Here is a 12531-nt window from a genome sequence, read left to right as displayed (position 1 = left end):
AATATTATCCAATTAATTATATCTTAAATCTCGTATCCCCATTTCGATTGATTAAATATTATTATCGAGCTCGCTAATATCTGTCCGCCATTTTGTCGCGGCCATATTAGATTTCGTCTAATATATTTAAATATATACTTTTTTTCAACGGAAAAAAAGTAAAAGAAAAACAATAAATACCACTTATAGGAGAAATAATAAATATTAGTCTAATAAAAAAACCCCGCGTTTAAGCGAATAAATAATATACGTTACGTTAAAATAAAAGAGAAATGAAATAAAAATAAAGAAGAAGAAGAAGAAGAAGTAGGAGAAGAAAAAATGATTATTAGAGTGGGGTAGAAGCGGGAAATTTAAAAATAATAAGAAGAAAAATAATTAATTATTACTCTTATGGTATATATATATATACATAACTTTTCTAAGAGAGTAAAAAGAGAAAGAAAGAGAAAGAGAGAAAGAGAGAGAAAGGGAGAGGGAGAGAGGGAGAAAGAAAAGAGACGGGCTGAAACACGAGAGAGGTTGGTAAGTCTGAAAATGAAATATTGATCTGCGGATGCGCGCGCAGCCCCTGCATTCGCGACCCAACCCTTGTCCACCATTTTCTATCGGTTTCGCCATTGTGAGCAATGTCCGAAATGTCCTCCTCCTCTCACACAAAAAAAACGGATCTACCAATTTTGATATTTCCGAGATACAATTTTTCGATCATTTATAATTATTCATTTAAAATAATACGTTTTTGTTTATTTATATATCTGTAATAAAATATTCTTAACTCTTAATAGACACAACTAATGTTGCCATATAAACGGCATGACACTTTTACACTTACTGGATTATTATTATTATTATTATTATTATTATTATTATTATTCTATTCCTTAAATTAATATATATATATATATATATATATTAATAAATTATCAGTACATATTATATATTAATAAATATTTTCTTTTTATTATAATTGTATAAAAATATTAATTACACCGTGTTTCTATTCGTATGAAAAAGTTTGAATCTGGTGAAAAGTAAATTTAAAATACTTTTCTACCACGTTAAGGATTAATATTTAATATACGTTATTGTTTATTTGTAAATAATATCCTTAAATATAGCGAACTAAAATAAAACCATTCTTTAAACACAAATTATTAATTAAATAACGCGTGATGAAAAAAAAAAAGAAGAATAAGTTAGTCAGAGAACAGATGTTTTTCCTAACCATAAAAAAGAAAAAAGAAAAGGTGTCGTTGTTCCTCGTCGTCACCTGCATCGGAATATCGATGTGCGGTTTCTAAAAAAGAAAAAATAAAAGAGACAAAAAAAAGTGTCTGAAACTATTGAAGAACGTGACTAAAAAACTTCAAGAACCCAACACGTCTAAAGATTAAACCACCTCCCCAAATATGGTCCCTCCCTCCTCCCTCCCCCCTCTCCGCCAACCATTTGCGGCTAAGAATTTCAAAATCCTTCTAATCCTTCTAATCCTTTTCTCCTTTTTTAAAGTATTTCAAGAATTCACTCTTGAATTTATTCTCTGATACCCTTTTTCACGTATTATTTCTCTTCGTGTGTGTAAGGGGGGGGAAACTTACAATTTTGATTAGAAAAATATAAAATTCCCTGGTTTTTTTTTTTTCTTTTTTCCCCTTAAATTCGAAACAAAAATGAACTACGTCGAATTTTTTCTTTTTTCTAACTGGTAGCGCATAATTGATAAGGGGTTTTTTTTTGTTCGTTTGTTTTTTCTTTTTTATGAAGAAACGTAAGGTAAAAAACAAGTTTGTGTTTTAGGGTTCTTTCAACTAATTTTCCCTTTCCTTTTCTTTTTTTTTTTCTTCTTTTTATTACTGTGACTACTAGTAGCAAACCCTTTTTCTTCTTTTTCATCATCATTATCATCTTTCATTCATCTTTTTCTTCATTCTCGTTGTATTCTTAAAGTCTCATGAAAGAGAGAAAGAGACAGAGAGAGAGAGAGAAAAAGAGACAGAGAAAGAGAGAATATGAGGGTATGAGAATACCTTATCTCCATCCCTACGTAAGAACACCCTACTACCACTACTCCTCTACTGCGGAAAGAGAAAATCGGCGACCTACTCTCCAGAGACCGCAACATCGACTTTTGATACTTACGTCACACACGTTGATAAAAAGAAGAAAAAAAAAACCCTATAAATACCCTAGGAACGATTATCTTTATCATTTTTGTTCCCTTTTAAATTTTCATCTCTATATTTATTAAATATTGCAATGTTTGTTTTATTATTTATAAATAATTTATTAACAATATATTTAATTTATATATTTATATAAAACCCTATAAATACCCTAGGGTCGATTATCTTTATCATTTTTTTTTCTTTTACCTTTTAAATTTTCATCTATATATTTATTAAATATTGCAATGTTTGTTTTTTGTTATTTATAAATAATTTATTAATAATATATATATTTAATTTATATATTTATATAAAACCCTATAAATATCCTAGGGACGATTATCTTTATCATTTTTTTTTCTTTTACCTTTTCAAATTTTCATCTCTATATTTATTAAATATTGCAATGTTTGTTTTATTTTATAAATAATTTATTAACAATATATTAATTATATATTTATATAAAACCCTATAAATACCCTAGGGACGATTATCTTTATCATTTTTCTTTTCTTTTAACCTTTTAAATTTTCATCTATATATTTATAAATATGCAATGTTTGTTTTTTGTTATTTATAAATAATTATTAATAATATTTAATTTAGATATTTATAAAACCCTATAAATACCCTAGGGACGATATCTTTATCATTTTTCTTTTCTTTTAACCTTTAAATTTTCATCTATATATTTATTAAATATTGCAATGTTTGTTTTTTGTTATTTATAAATAATTTATTAATAATATATTTAATTTATATTTATATATTTATATAAAACCCTATAAATACCCTAGGGACGATTATCTTTATCATTTTTTTTCCTTTTACCTTTTAAATTTTCATCTCTATATTTATTAAATATTGCAATGTTTGTTTTATGTTATTTATAAATAATTTATTAATAATATATAATATTTAATTTATATATTTATATAAAACCCTATAAATACCCTAGGGACGATTATCTTTATCATTTTTTTTTCTTTTACCTTTTCAAATTTTCATCTCTATATTTATTAAATATTGCAATGTTTGTTTTATTATTTATAAATAATTTATTAACAATATATTTAATTTATATATTTATATAAAACCCTATAAATACCCTAGGGACGATTATCTTTATCATTTTTCTTTTCTTTTAACCTTTTAAATTTTCATCTATATATTTATTAAATATTGCAATGTTTGTTTTTTGTTATTTATAAATAATTTATTAATAATATATTTAATTTATTAATAATTATTATTAAAATAATTGAGCCGTTTATTTTGAAAGTGGCCTAACTCCATTTGTCAATTATTTCGAGTTACCCACGGTAACATGTACAGCTTCAAATTATCTATCAATAAAGCATTTAAGATTTTTTATATTCCGAGTAAATACGGTCATTCTGGACACATAAGTTTTCAGAGTTAGTTGATTCACTGAACCGTTTATTTTGAAAGTGGCCTAACTCCATTAGGAGTAGAGATTTTGGTGTGGTAGAAATGGCATTAAAAAAAAATAATTTACTGTTTGTCCCCCGAGAGTATTACAATATTATCAAAAAGTGTCGGAAAGGTAATAACTTTATTGTACATGAAATGAGACGAGAAGATTTTGTATCAACAAAATTATTAGAAGACGCAATTTTTAAAAGGGTCAAGAATTCTAACGGAGAACCAATAAACTGGTTAAAAATATGTTGGATGCGTTTTGTCAAAAATGAATAAGATTTTCTATAAGACATCAATGAATGAGAACGAAAATTTGAAAGTCCTGAATTTAATACCACGTCGGGGTAGACCAAGAAAGTTCGAAAATATTGTATTGACACCACTGTATAAAAATATAAGACAAATTACAACCGCAAAATTCAAGGACATAATTGACTTATTACGATATATACCACCGGAACATCATGATTTCTTTAAATCCCTTTCACATACGCAAAATGTAGATGAGTAGAAAATTGTTTTGTAATTTATGTTTGTAAAAAATATTTTGAATCGCATAATTTATGTTTTTAAAGTGTTATAAAGATATGTAAAATAAAATAAGTATTGTTTCTTCGCAATTTGAAGCATCTTAAATTATGTTGAATGGACTTCGGCTCCTTCAAATTTTATAACGAATCTGGTTGTTAATTTTGAAAGTGGCCTAACTCCATTCTTGCTAAGAAAACGCATATTATTCACTTAATAATTACCATTATTTTAATAGGAACTGTAAATTGAACACCTTTAGATACACTTAAGCAACATAACTCATTGTTATTCTTTACGTATATTTTTAATTGCATTGAAACGCAAACCTTTAAATATCTCAATTTAAGGTTATATGGAGTTAGGCCACTTTCAAAATAAACGGCTCAATTAATTAATAAAGATCCAGTAATATATATGTGAATATTTTTTTTTTTTTAATTCCTCTACGTATTATAAATTCAATAATTAATAAATGAAACAAATTATCGGAGGAAATGTGTTACCTTCGAGTGCTTTTTCTTTTGTGTTCATTTTTATCTTTCTTTCTTTTCTTTTTACTTTACTTTCTTTATACATTTTCTAAATGAAATTACATATCGTTTGAATACTACATTAATGTGAAATAATAATGTCAGAATATATATATATGATAATAATGATATTGTAATTCAATTCTCTAACATTTGACCTATCAAAAATGAATGTCTATTTTCCATGAATAATTAATAACGTTGATTAATATACTTCTCAATGCATATTCGTGGTATATATATATATATAGATATATATAAACGTATAAATATTGAATATATATATATATGAAATAGTCAATTAAACCGAACATTTGTTTTATCTAAAGTTTATATGTCAATACAATAATGACATTTTAATATAATAATAATAATAATAATAATAATAATAATAATAAAAATGTCGTTAATAGTAATAATTCATTCTTCCTAGTTTCCTTACTGATAATTATGAAATGTTTCTTTTTTTTTTATTATTATTCTTTTACGGATGACGAGCAGATGATTCGTGTATTATAAAAATGAAATGAAAAAGTTTTAATGGGGCATATTATATTTCTATTTTTCCAATATTTTCCTATTTCATATCTCTCTCTCTCTCTCTCTCTTTTTATTTCTTTCTCTTCATCTCTTGTGGTAGAAAACTTGAAATTTTTGCGATACAATAACGACAGTTCTCATTGTATAAAATATTTAAACGTAGTGAGATCGTTCGGGAACGATTAACGGTATTGAAAATTTACCCCCACCTCTCCCCCTCTCATTCCTCCTCCTAGCCCCCCGATCATCATTGCGAATGGGGAATCATGGAAGATGTAGAATATGTATAGAATCATGGCAATAATTCAACTGAATGAAGAAAAATCGAGTGAACTCAGCCAAAGAAAATCGCAAGAATGTGTATTGTGTGTATGTATGTGTATGTGTATGTGGTATGTGTATGAGAGAGAGAGATAGATAGAGAAGAAAAATCGTTAAAGTAATCTATATTCGTGTGTGTGTATTCGATAGAAACCAACACATTGTAATAAAACTTTTCTGAACAATTTTTGATAACTAAAAGAAAGAAACAAAGAAAAATAATAAAAAAGGGAAGTTTCCTCTCTCGAACGTCATAATTTTTACAATATTTAAACGATCGAATAAAATACAGGATTTATCGAAGAGTGGTGATTTATAAAGAAAAAGAAAAAAAAAAAAAGAGAGAGAAAGTTACAATTACTTTTTTCCAATATTCATATCTTTTTTTTTTTTTTTTTTTTTTAATAGATACCACAATCTCTCTTTCCACGGATAACGAATTAAATCACGAATAATCTTTGAGATAAATTTTTTACAAGCTCAAAAGGACAAATCTCACGAACGTAGAAAAAGAAAAAAAAGAAGAAAAAAAATATATAAAATATAATATAATAAAAGATAAATAAGAAAAAAAATTGATTAATTAAATTACAATCTTCAAACTTGTACAATAAATTGTTCGTAGTCAAATTTGTTCACATTCGCGTTACTTTTCGAATACAACTTTTTCCTTGGAACGTAAAATCTCTCTTCCCCCCTCCCTTTCTCTTCTCTCTCTCTCTCTCTTTCTCTCTTTAAAGTTTCCGAGACTCTTGTCTCGCTTGGGAAACGAGTTTTCTTTCGCTACGATGAACGCAGACACAAAGCAGCTTTCGTTGGAAAAGCTTTTCCTTCCTGTGCTTGTGTATTATAGCTTCTCTCTCTCTCTCTCTCTCTCTTTATTTATCATATACATATATAGTGTGTAGATGTGTATGATTTGTGTGCGTGTGTGTGTGTATTGTGTGTGCGAGAGGCGACATTCGATAGAGAAAAGAAGAGAAGAAGAAAACACGGAGACGACAGGAAAATAGGAGTGGGGGAAGCGTAGACTAGGAGTGGGAGAAGCGTACAATAGGAGTGGGGGAAGCGTAGAAAAGGAGTGGGGGAAGATGTAAGCGGCAAGCGTAATATAATGGAAATCGATAAAAGAAAGGTTTTACGAACCAATTTCCGTAGTAATTCGGTGTCTTCTTTGAGGATGTCAACGTCGACGATAGACTCACCTGTAAAATAATACAAAAGAAACGATAAATATATTTGATTTGATTTTTATTTGAATTTTTCAATTATCAATTCTAGCACCGTGGTAGTGGGGGGAATCAGTCGATAATGCAGAGAGAGAGAGAGAGAGAGAGAGAGAGCTACTTGATCATTTATTGAATAATTATTTTTCATTTAATTAAATAATGTATTAGATAATAAATTATTGTTAATCTTAACGAGTATTAAATATATTTTGTTTAGTTTTTCTTTTATAACTATATTTTATTAAGACAATCCATTTTCTCTCTAACCACCACCACCACCATGACGTTTAGTAAAATACACCATGTAGACACAACGGTGGGTTTAATTTTGTCAATAATTAGAACACGTAAGAGGTTGTTACACATAGATATCTTATGTAACGCGAGATACGTATTTATTTTTATTTCAAATAATAAATTAGTTAGTTACGTCATTCTCGATTATTTGTCATATTGATTTTCTATGTAAACGTGTATATACAATTTTTATTCTTATAGAAGAATTATATAATAATATTGTAGTATTCAATATATATATATATATCAAAAATTATCAGATTACATTTAAAAGATGAATTAGTTTTCTTTTTTGTATTTATTTTTTCTTTTTTTTAAAAGAAATTATATAACATTCTAATATCATAATTGTATATAAAATTATTCAATTATAAGATCTCGACGAAAGAATAATAATTATTCATTTTTAATATCACTGTCACATAACCTTAAAACTATTATCTACAATTTAATTGTATCATTAAATGTATTCCTTTTCTTAATGTGATATTCTTTTTATGAAATAAAAACGATTTGATTTATAATTTATAGATTAATATGCTAGTGAGATAACAAACGATCTTACTTCGAATAAAATATTGATCGGAAAAACGTGTTTGTAATTGACTATAAGTTGTGTTGGAAAAACATTTACAAAACTGTCAGGATTATTTTGTTTGGAAAAGTAAATAGTAGCAACAAACACATACATACACACATATATATAAAATACGTGCCTGGCATAAATAACCATGATTATACAATGTCTGCTTTAACAATGTATATATTCAAGATATTATCACTTCTTTAAATGGAATAGCATGATGATGATTATTATTTGTCCCATCTCCCCGTGTATATATAGACAAAATATATATTTAAAAAAAGAAGGAGAAAAAAATGAAGAAATAAAACGCCGAGATAATTATAAACGTAACAAAACGTGAAATAATAATGAGAAACATAAATTTCTAATTTAAACGAATTTTAACGAATGATGTAGTAGTATAATATTTCATATCTATGATAACATACACGCAGGATAAATTATACACGTTCCTATTAACGTTAATTAAAAGTCTTCCAAAAATGATATCGGACGACGTAAATGTTTAAAAAAAAAAAAAAAAAAAAAAAAAAGAAAACAACAACAACAACAAAAATATACAATTTATTATAGGAATGCATTTCAATCACGATGAGTAAATCAAATCTCGTTATTTCGTCGTTTTATATACATCAAACGTTAATTAATTCATCAAACGTTATACTAGGAAATTAATACAAAAGAAGAGAAAAATAAAAACAAATATATATATAACAGGAAATTAACGAGCTACGATATGTCGATGTTATCTCGCTTTTCCATATATAAACGAAATATTAATATAAATTTATAGAAGGAAAGAAAGGGGGAGAGAGAGAGAGAGAGAGAGAGGATTTGAGTGAGAGAATTTTCCTTTATAAATAATAATACAAATATAACACAGTTCACATACATACACATGCACATGCATATGACATACACAAACACATCCTCGTAGTTCGCGACTGCAAGAAGAGTGTATAGTATTGCACATTAGGTTGGTAACTAGTAGATCAATATTAGCTCGCGGTCTGCGTATGCCGACACGTAGAATGGTTCCAGGTTTATTTTAAATCTAGTCTCTCAAAAAAATACTTCTTTTTTTCGTATATGTTCAACGTCTTATAGGTTATCTTTTTTGATATTTATCATTAAAAATTCTATATATAAATGTGTAGGGGTAAAATAATAATATTTAATCGTACGACGACGACACCGTTTCGAACAAAATATTTTGTAAATCAATAAAAATTAATTAAGTATAGAAGAGTTTTTTTTATATTTAAAAGAAAGGAAAAAAACGACAACGGGGAAAGTAATCAGAATGTCCGCCATATTGGATGGAACACGATATATGGACGCCATATTGGTTCTTCGTAAAAGGTTTTTATTCGAATCTTATTAAATATTCATTACGTTATTTATTGTTTAATTATTTAGCAAGTTTTTTATTTAAGGGGTTATATACGCAGTTGCGAGACTCGGAAAAGACGTATTTTCATGAATTTTTTATAGAAACAGTTTTTATTTCTCAAACAAAAGTGATTATAATTTAAATAGAGCAAACTTTTGAGAATACAATAGCGCGTCGATTATGTAAAAATATTAATCTGCACCGCTTCTGTAGATGATTTCCTGAACGTCCTCTAAAAAAAGACGTTTGGCGGTGATCTTCATATTGGCGGTTTGGATTATTGAAATTAAAAAATATGGTGGATTCTTTTAAAGGATAGATTAATGCAGGTATTAAAACCAAGGAATAATAAAAATTTTGATTTTTGACAAAATAGCGTCTATTTGAAAAAAAGTTGTTTTTGACTAAAATTTTCGCTCTAAATTGTTACAAAAAAATAATAATAAATTTTTTAAAAATTATTCCTTATACTTAATACCTGAGGAATATATCGAAGAAGATTGTGTAAAAATTTGAAACCGATCGGTTAAGCCGTTTTTGAAAAATCGAGGTCACCGGCTTTGAAAATACCGGCGTTTTGAGAAAAACGCGTTTAAAGTTTCAAAGAGACGTTTACACACAGTTAAAAATTTTAGTTTGCAGCTTACATGAAGTGAAGAATATTTGTCGGATCGATTTGAAATTTTCAGAGAATATACTTAAATATATGTACATTCCGAAAATGAAAAAAAAAAAAAAATCGATTTTTTTAAAATTTTAACTGCGTATAACCCCTTAATTCATAAAAAAAAGTGATCATTTTGTGTAAACGTTTGATCGATTATATTATTAGTAATTTGATGAATGTTTCAAAAACAATTTTCAACATAACCTAATTTCCTTGTCATTATATAATAATTCTTTACGTTAATTTCTTTTTATTTTATTTAGAAGAATGCAGATGACAAATTAAATTCGATTTAAGTCAATGCTATCTTTCAATGCGAATTAACGAAAAGAAAAATGTTGAAATATGTTGGTAATAGTAAATGTTAGTGAAGTTGGTCGATTTTGCTGCTGATGATCGGCCTTGTTCGAAGTAAGGAATAATCATTATGACACTGACCTTACTCTATAACCCACCCATCGTTTTGCTCATTTTACGCGTAATTTTTAACGAATTCCATACAAACACGCAATGTGTTTATCAGGTTTTTGCGTTTCACCAAACGCAATTGATAAGTTAGCCAATATGGCGGGGAGGACAAGTAATAGTGGCGTAAGTCATAGTTTTCCAATAAACTTGATATGTGGATGAAAAAATAGCAAGCAAGCATCCTACTTCTACTGGAAGAGAAATATGCGATCTCGGTGGCAACGCAAAACGCAATAAATCGATAATTACATGTACATTTTATGTATGTGTGTGTATTTGTTGCGTGCGGTTGTGTAAATGTACGTGTAAATATGTACTCGTGTGTTTGTAAGTATACCACGTAAATACGCATACAGGGTGATTCACAAAACGTAACACACGAGCTGGTGTATTTTTTATTATTTTATTTGAAATTTAAACTTTTAATTAAGACAAAATGTGTGGGAGGAAAGAGGGGGAGATTGTTACAGTTATCATCGTGAATTTTAAATCGAATCAAAAATAATATGAATCATTTTATCAATAGTTCTTTTGTTTTTTTTTTTTTAAAGTGTTACAATTTCATTTCGCTAATTTATGAAATTATCATTGTAATATTAAAATTGTTTTAATTAATATTACTTTATAGGATGGAAATGTAATATACATTTGTTAGATTTTTCGTGAACTTTCCTTGATTGACTTGACCTAAATTTATCGAATCAAATCTAAACTAAATTTTACACGCACACGCAGACGATTGTACAGAAACACATGCAAACATAAAACAACCAACAACACACGCACGCGTATAATCAAGATCATAGCGAATGATTTTCCTCATCGGCATCGTTGTTTCCATGTGTTCCTGCGTGAAAAACTTTTCTTGATTGACTTGACCTAAATTTATTGAACCAAATCGTTAAGTAAATTTTATATATATATATTATATATATATATATATATATATATATATACATAATAATCCAAGATTATTAATTTTAGTTCAATAAGAAATTATTTTATCATCGTTTCTATACGAGTGTCTGCGTGTGTCTGTGTGTATGTATAAAAAAAAAATAAAAAGAAAAACTTTTCTGATCTAACTTGACCTAAATTAACTGAACCAAATCTAACTAAATTTTTTTTTCTTACACGGAGACAAACACATATACACACACATACCTACAACCAAATCTATTTTTAAACAGCAAAACATTTTCATCTGAGTAGTATTATCTTTTTTTTTTTTTTTTTTTATTATAAACCAATAAAGTCATATGTATTACTTTAGTTGTGTTTAACGCGTTATCTGTGACACCAGTGCATTCCTGTGTAACACAGAACTTTTATCTATTACCATAACCACACTTCTACCAAAAGAAAACGGCAATGCAGTGACGTAGTCCGCGTTTATCCTCTTCCTATCGACGCATTATACATACAGGGTGTCTCAAAATAAATTTCTAACGTTTAAACCAATAAGAACGGTGACGTTAACTAAATTGTTATAAATAAATTACGTGCCATTTACATGTTTTTCTTTTTTATCTTCTTTTGCTTGTTAACAACAAGGCCTGTAATAACTGTTATTAATATTTTTATTTTTTTGTTTTGTTTTATCAATAAGGCCCCCCCCGGTTCCCCATGTAGAGCATCCGTGACCAACCCTATTTACATTGTTTTAGATTTGATCTTAAAATCTTTGCCACTAATGCAAAAATAAGTGTGTGGCCGATTGTTACTTGTTTAAAAATATTCAAAATAAATTCTCATTTAAAAATTAGAAAATAAAAGAGGTGAATATTCGAAAACCTAAATCGTGTAACTATTTGTAATGATACTACCAAGTTTAAAAATAAACTCACTGATTTCGTGTTCGCACACACTTTTTATATTTCTAAAAACTACTGTAGATTTTTGCGACACCTTGTATATATACGCATACATGGAGCAGTACACATATACCCAATCAACGTAGAACCAAGCTCATTTCTATTTCATAGATATACGATGTAGAAAATTTGTACATGCTTTCTGCAAGAAACAGAGCATGGAAAAATATGAAGTGTGAATGGAATACGTTGGGGGTCTTCAATTATTCATATCGAAAAAAAATACCCCCGTAAAAATATAAAACAAAAATAAAAAAGAAAAAAGAAAATCCAATAGAGATAGAATTTTATATTATTTTATTTATTTCACGAATCGAAGTTCAATATTTTATATAAAAATGTTAGTTCGTCATAGAGACGAATATTTCGGATAGGGCGCTTATAAGCGCTCGTCGCAATAAAATATACGATTAACACGATAGAAATGAAATAATTAGAAACGATAAAAAAAGGAAATCTAATACATGTATTATAATGAAACAAA

General features: G+C 27.5%; 1 protein-coding gene across 2 annotated transcripts in view; it reads right to left on the bottom strand.

The window, feature by feature from the left end:
* LOC122518071 (14-3-3 protein zeta) overlaps positions 1-12531 on the bottom strand; it is a 56568-nt gene that overhangs the window by 30889 nt on the left and 13148 nt on the right. The window contains exon 2 of one of the 2 annotated variants that reach the window (XM_043636750.1): positions 6680-6738. The exons of the other annotated variant lie outside the window; for it this stretch is intronic. The gene's annotated coding sequence lies outside the window, so the exon portion shown is untranslated. The remainder of the gene's footprint in view (positions 1-6679; positions 6739-12531) is intronic. 2 annotated transcript variants of the gene reach the window in all.

Source organism: Polistes fuscatus, unplaced genomic scaffold, assembly GCF_010416935.1.
Source record: "Polistes fuscatus isolate 324 unplaced genomic scaffold, CU_Pfus_HIC Scaffold23, whole genome shotgun sequence".
Classification (NCBI taxonomy): domain Eukaryota; kingdom Metazoa; phylum Arthropoda; class Insecta; order Hymenoptera; family Vespidae; genus Polistes; species Polistes fuscatus.
Note: the sequence above shows the minus strand (reverse complement) of the source record. Positions and strands in the feature narration are given on the sequence as shown.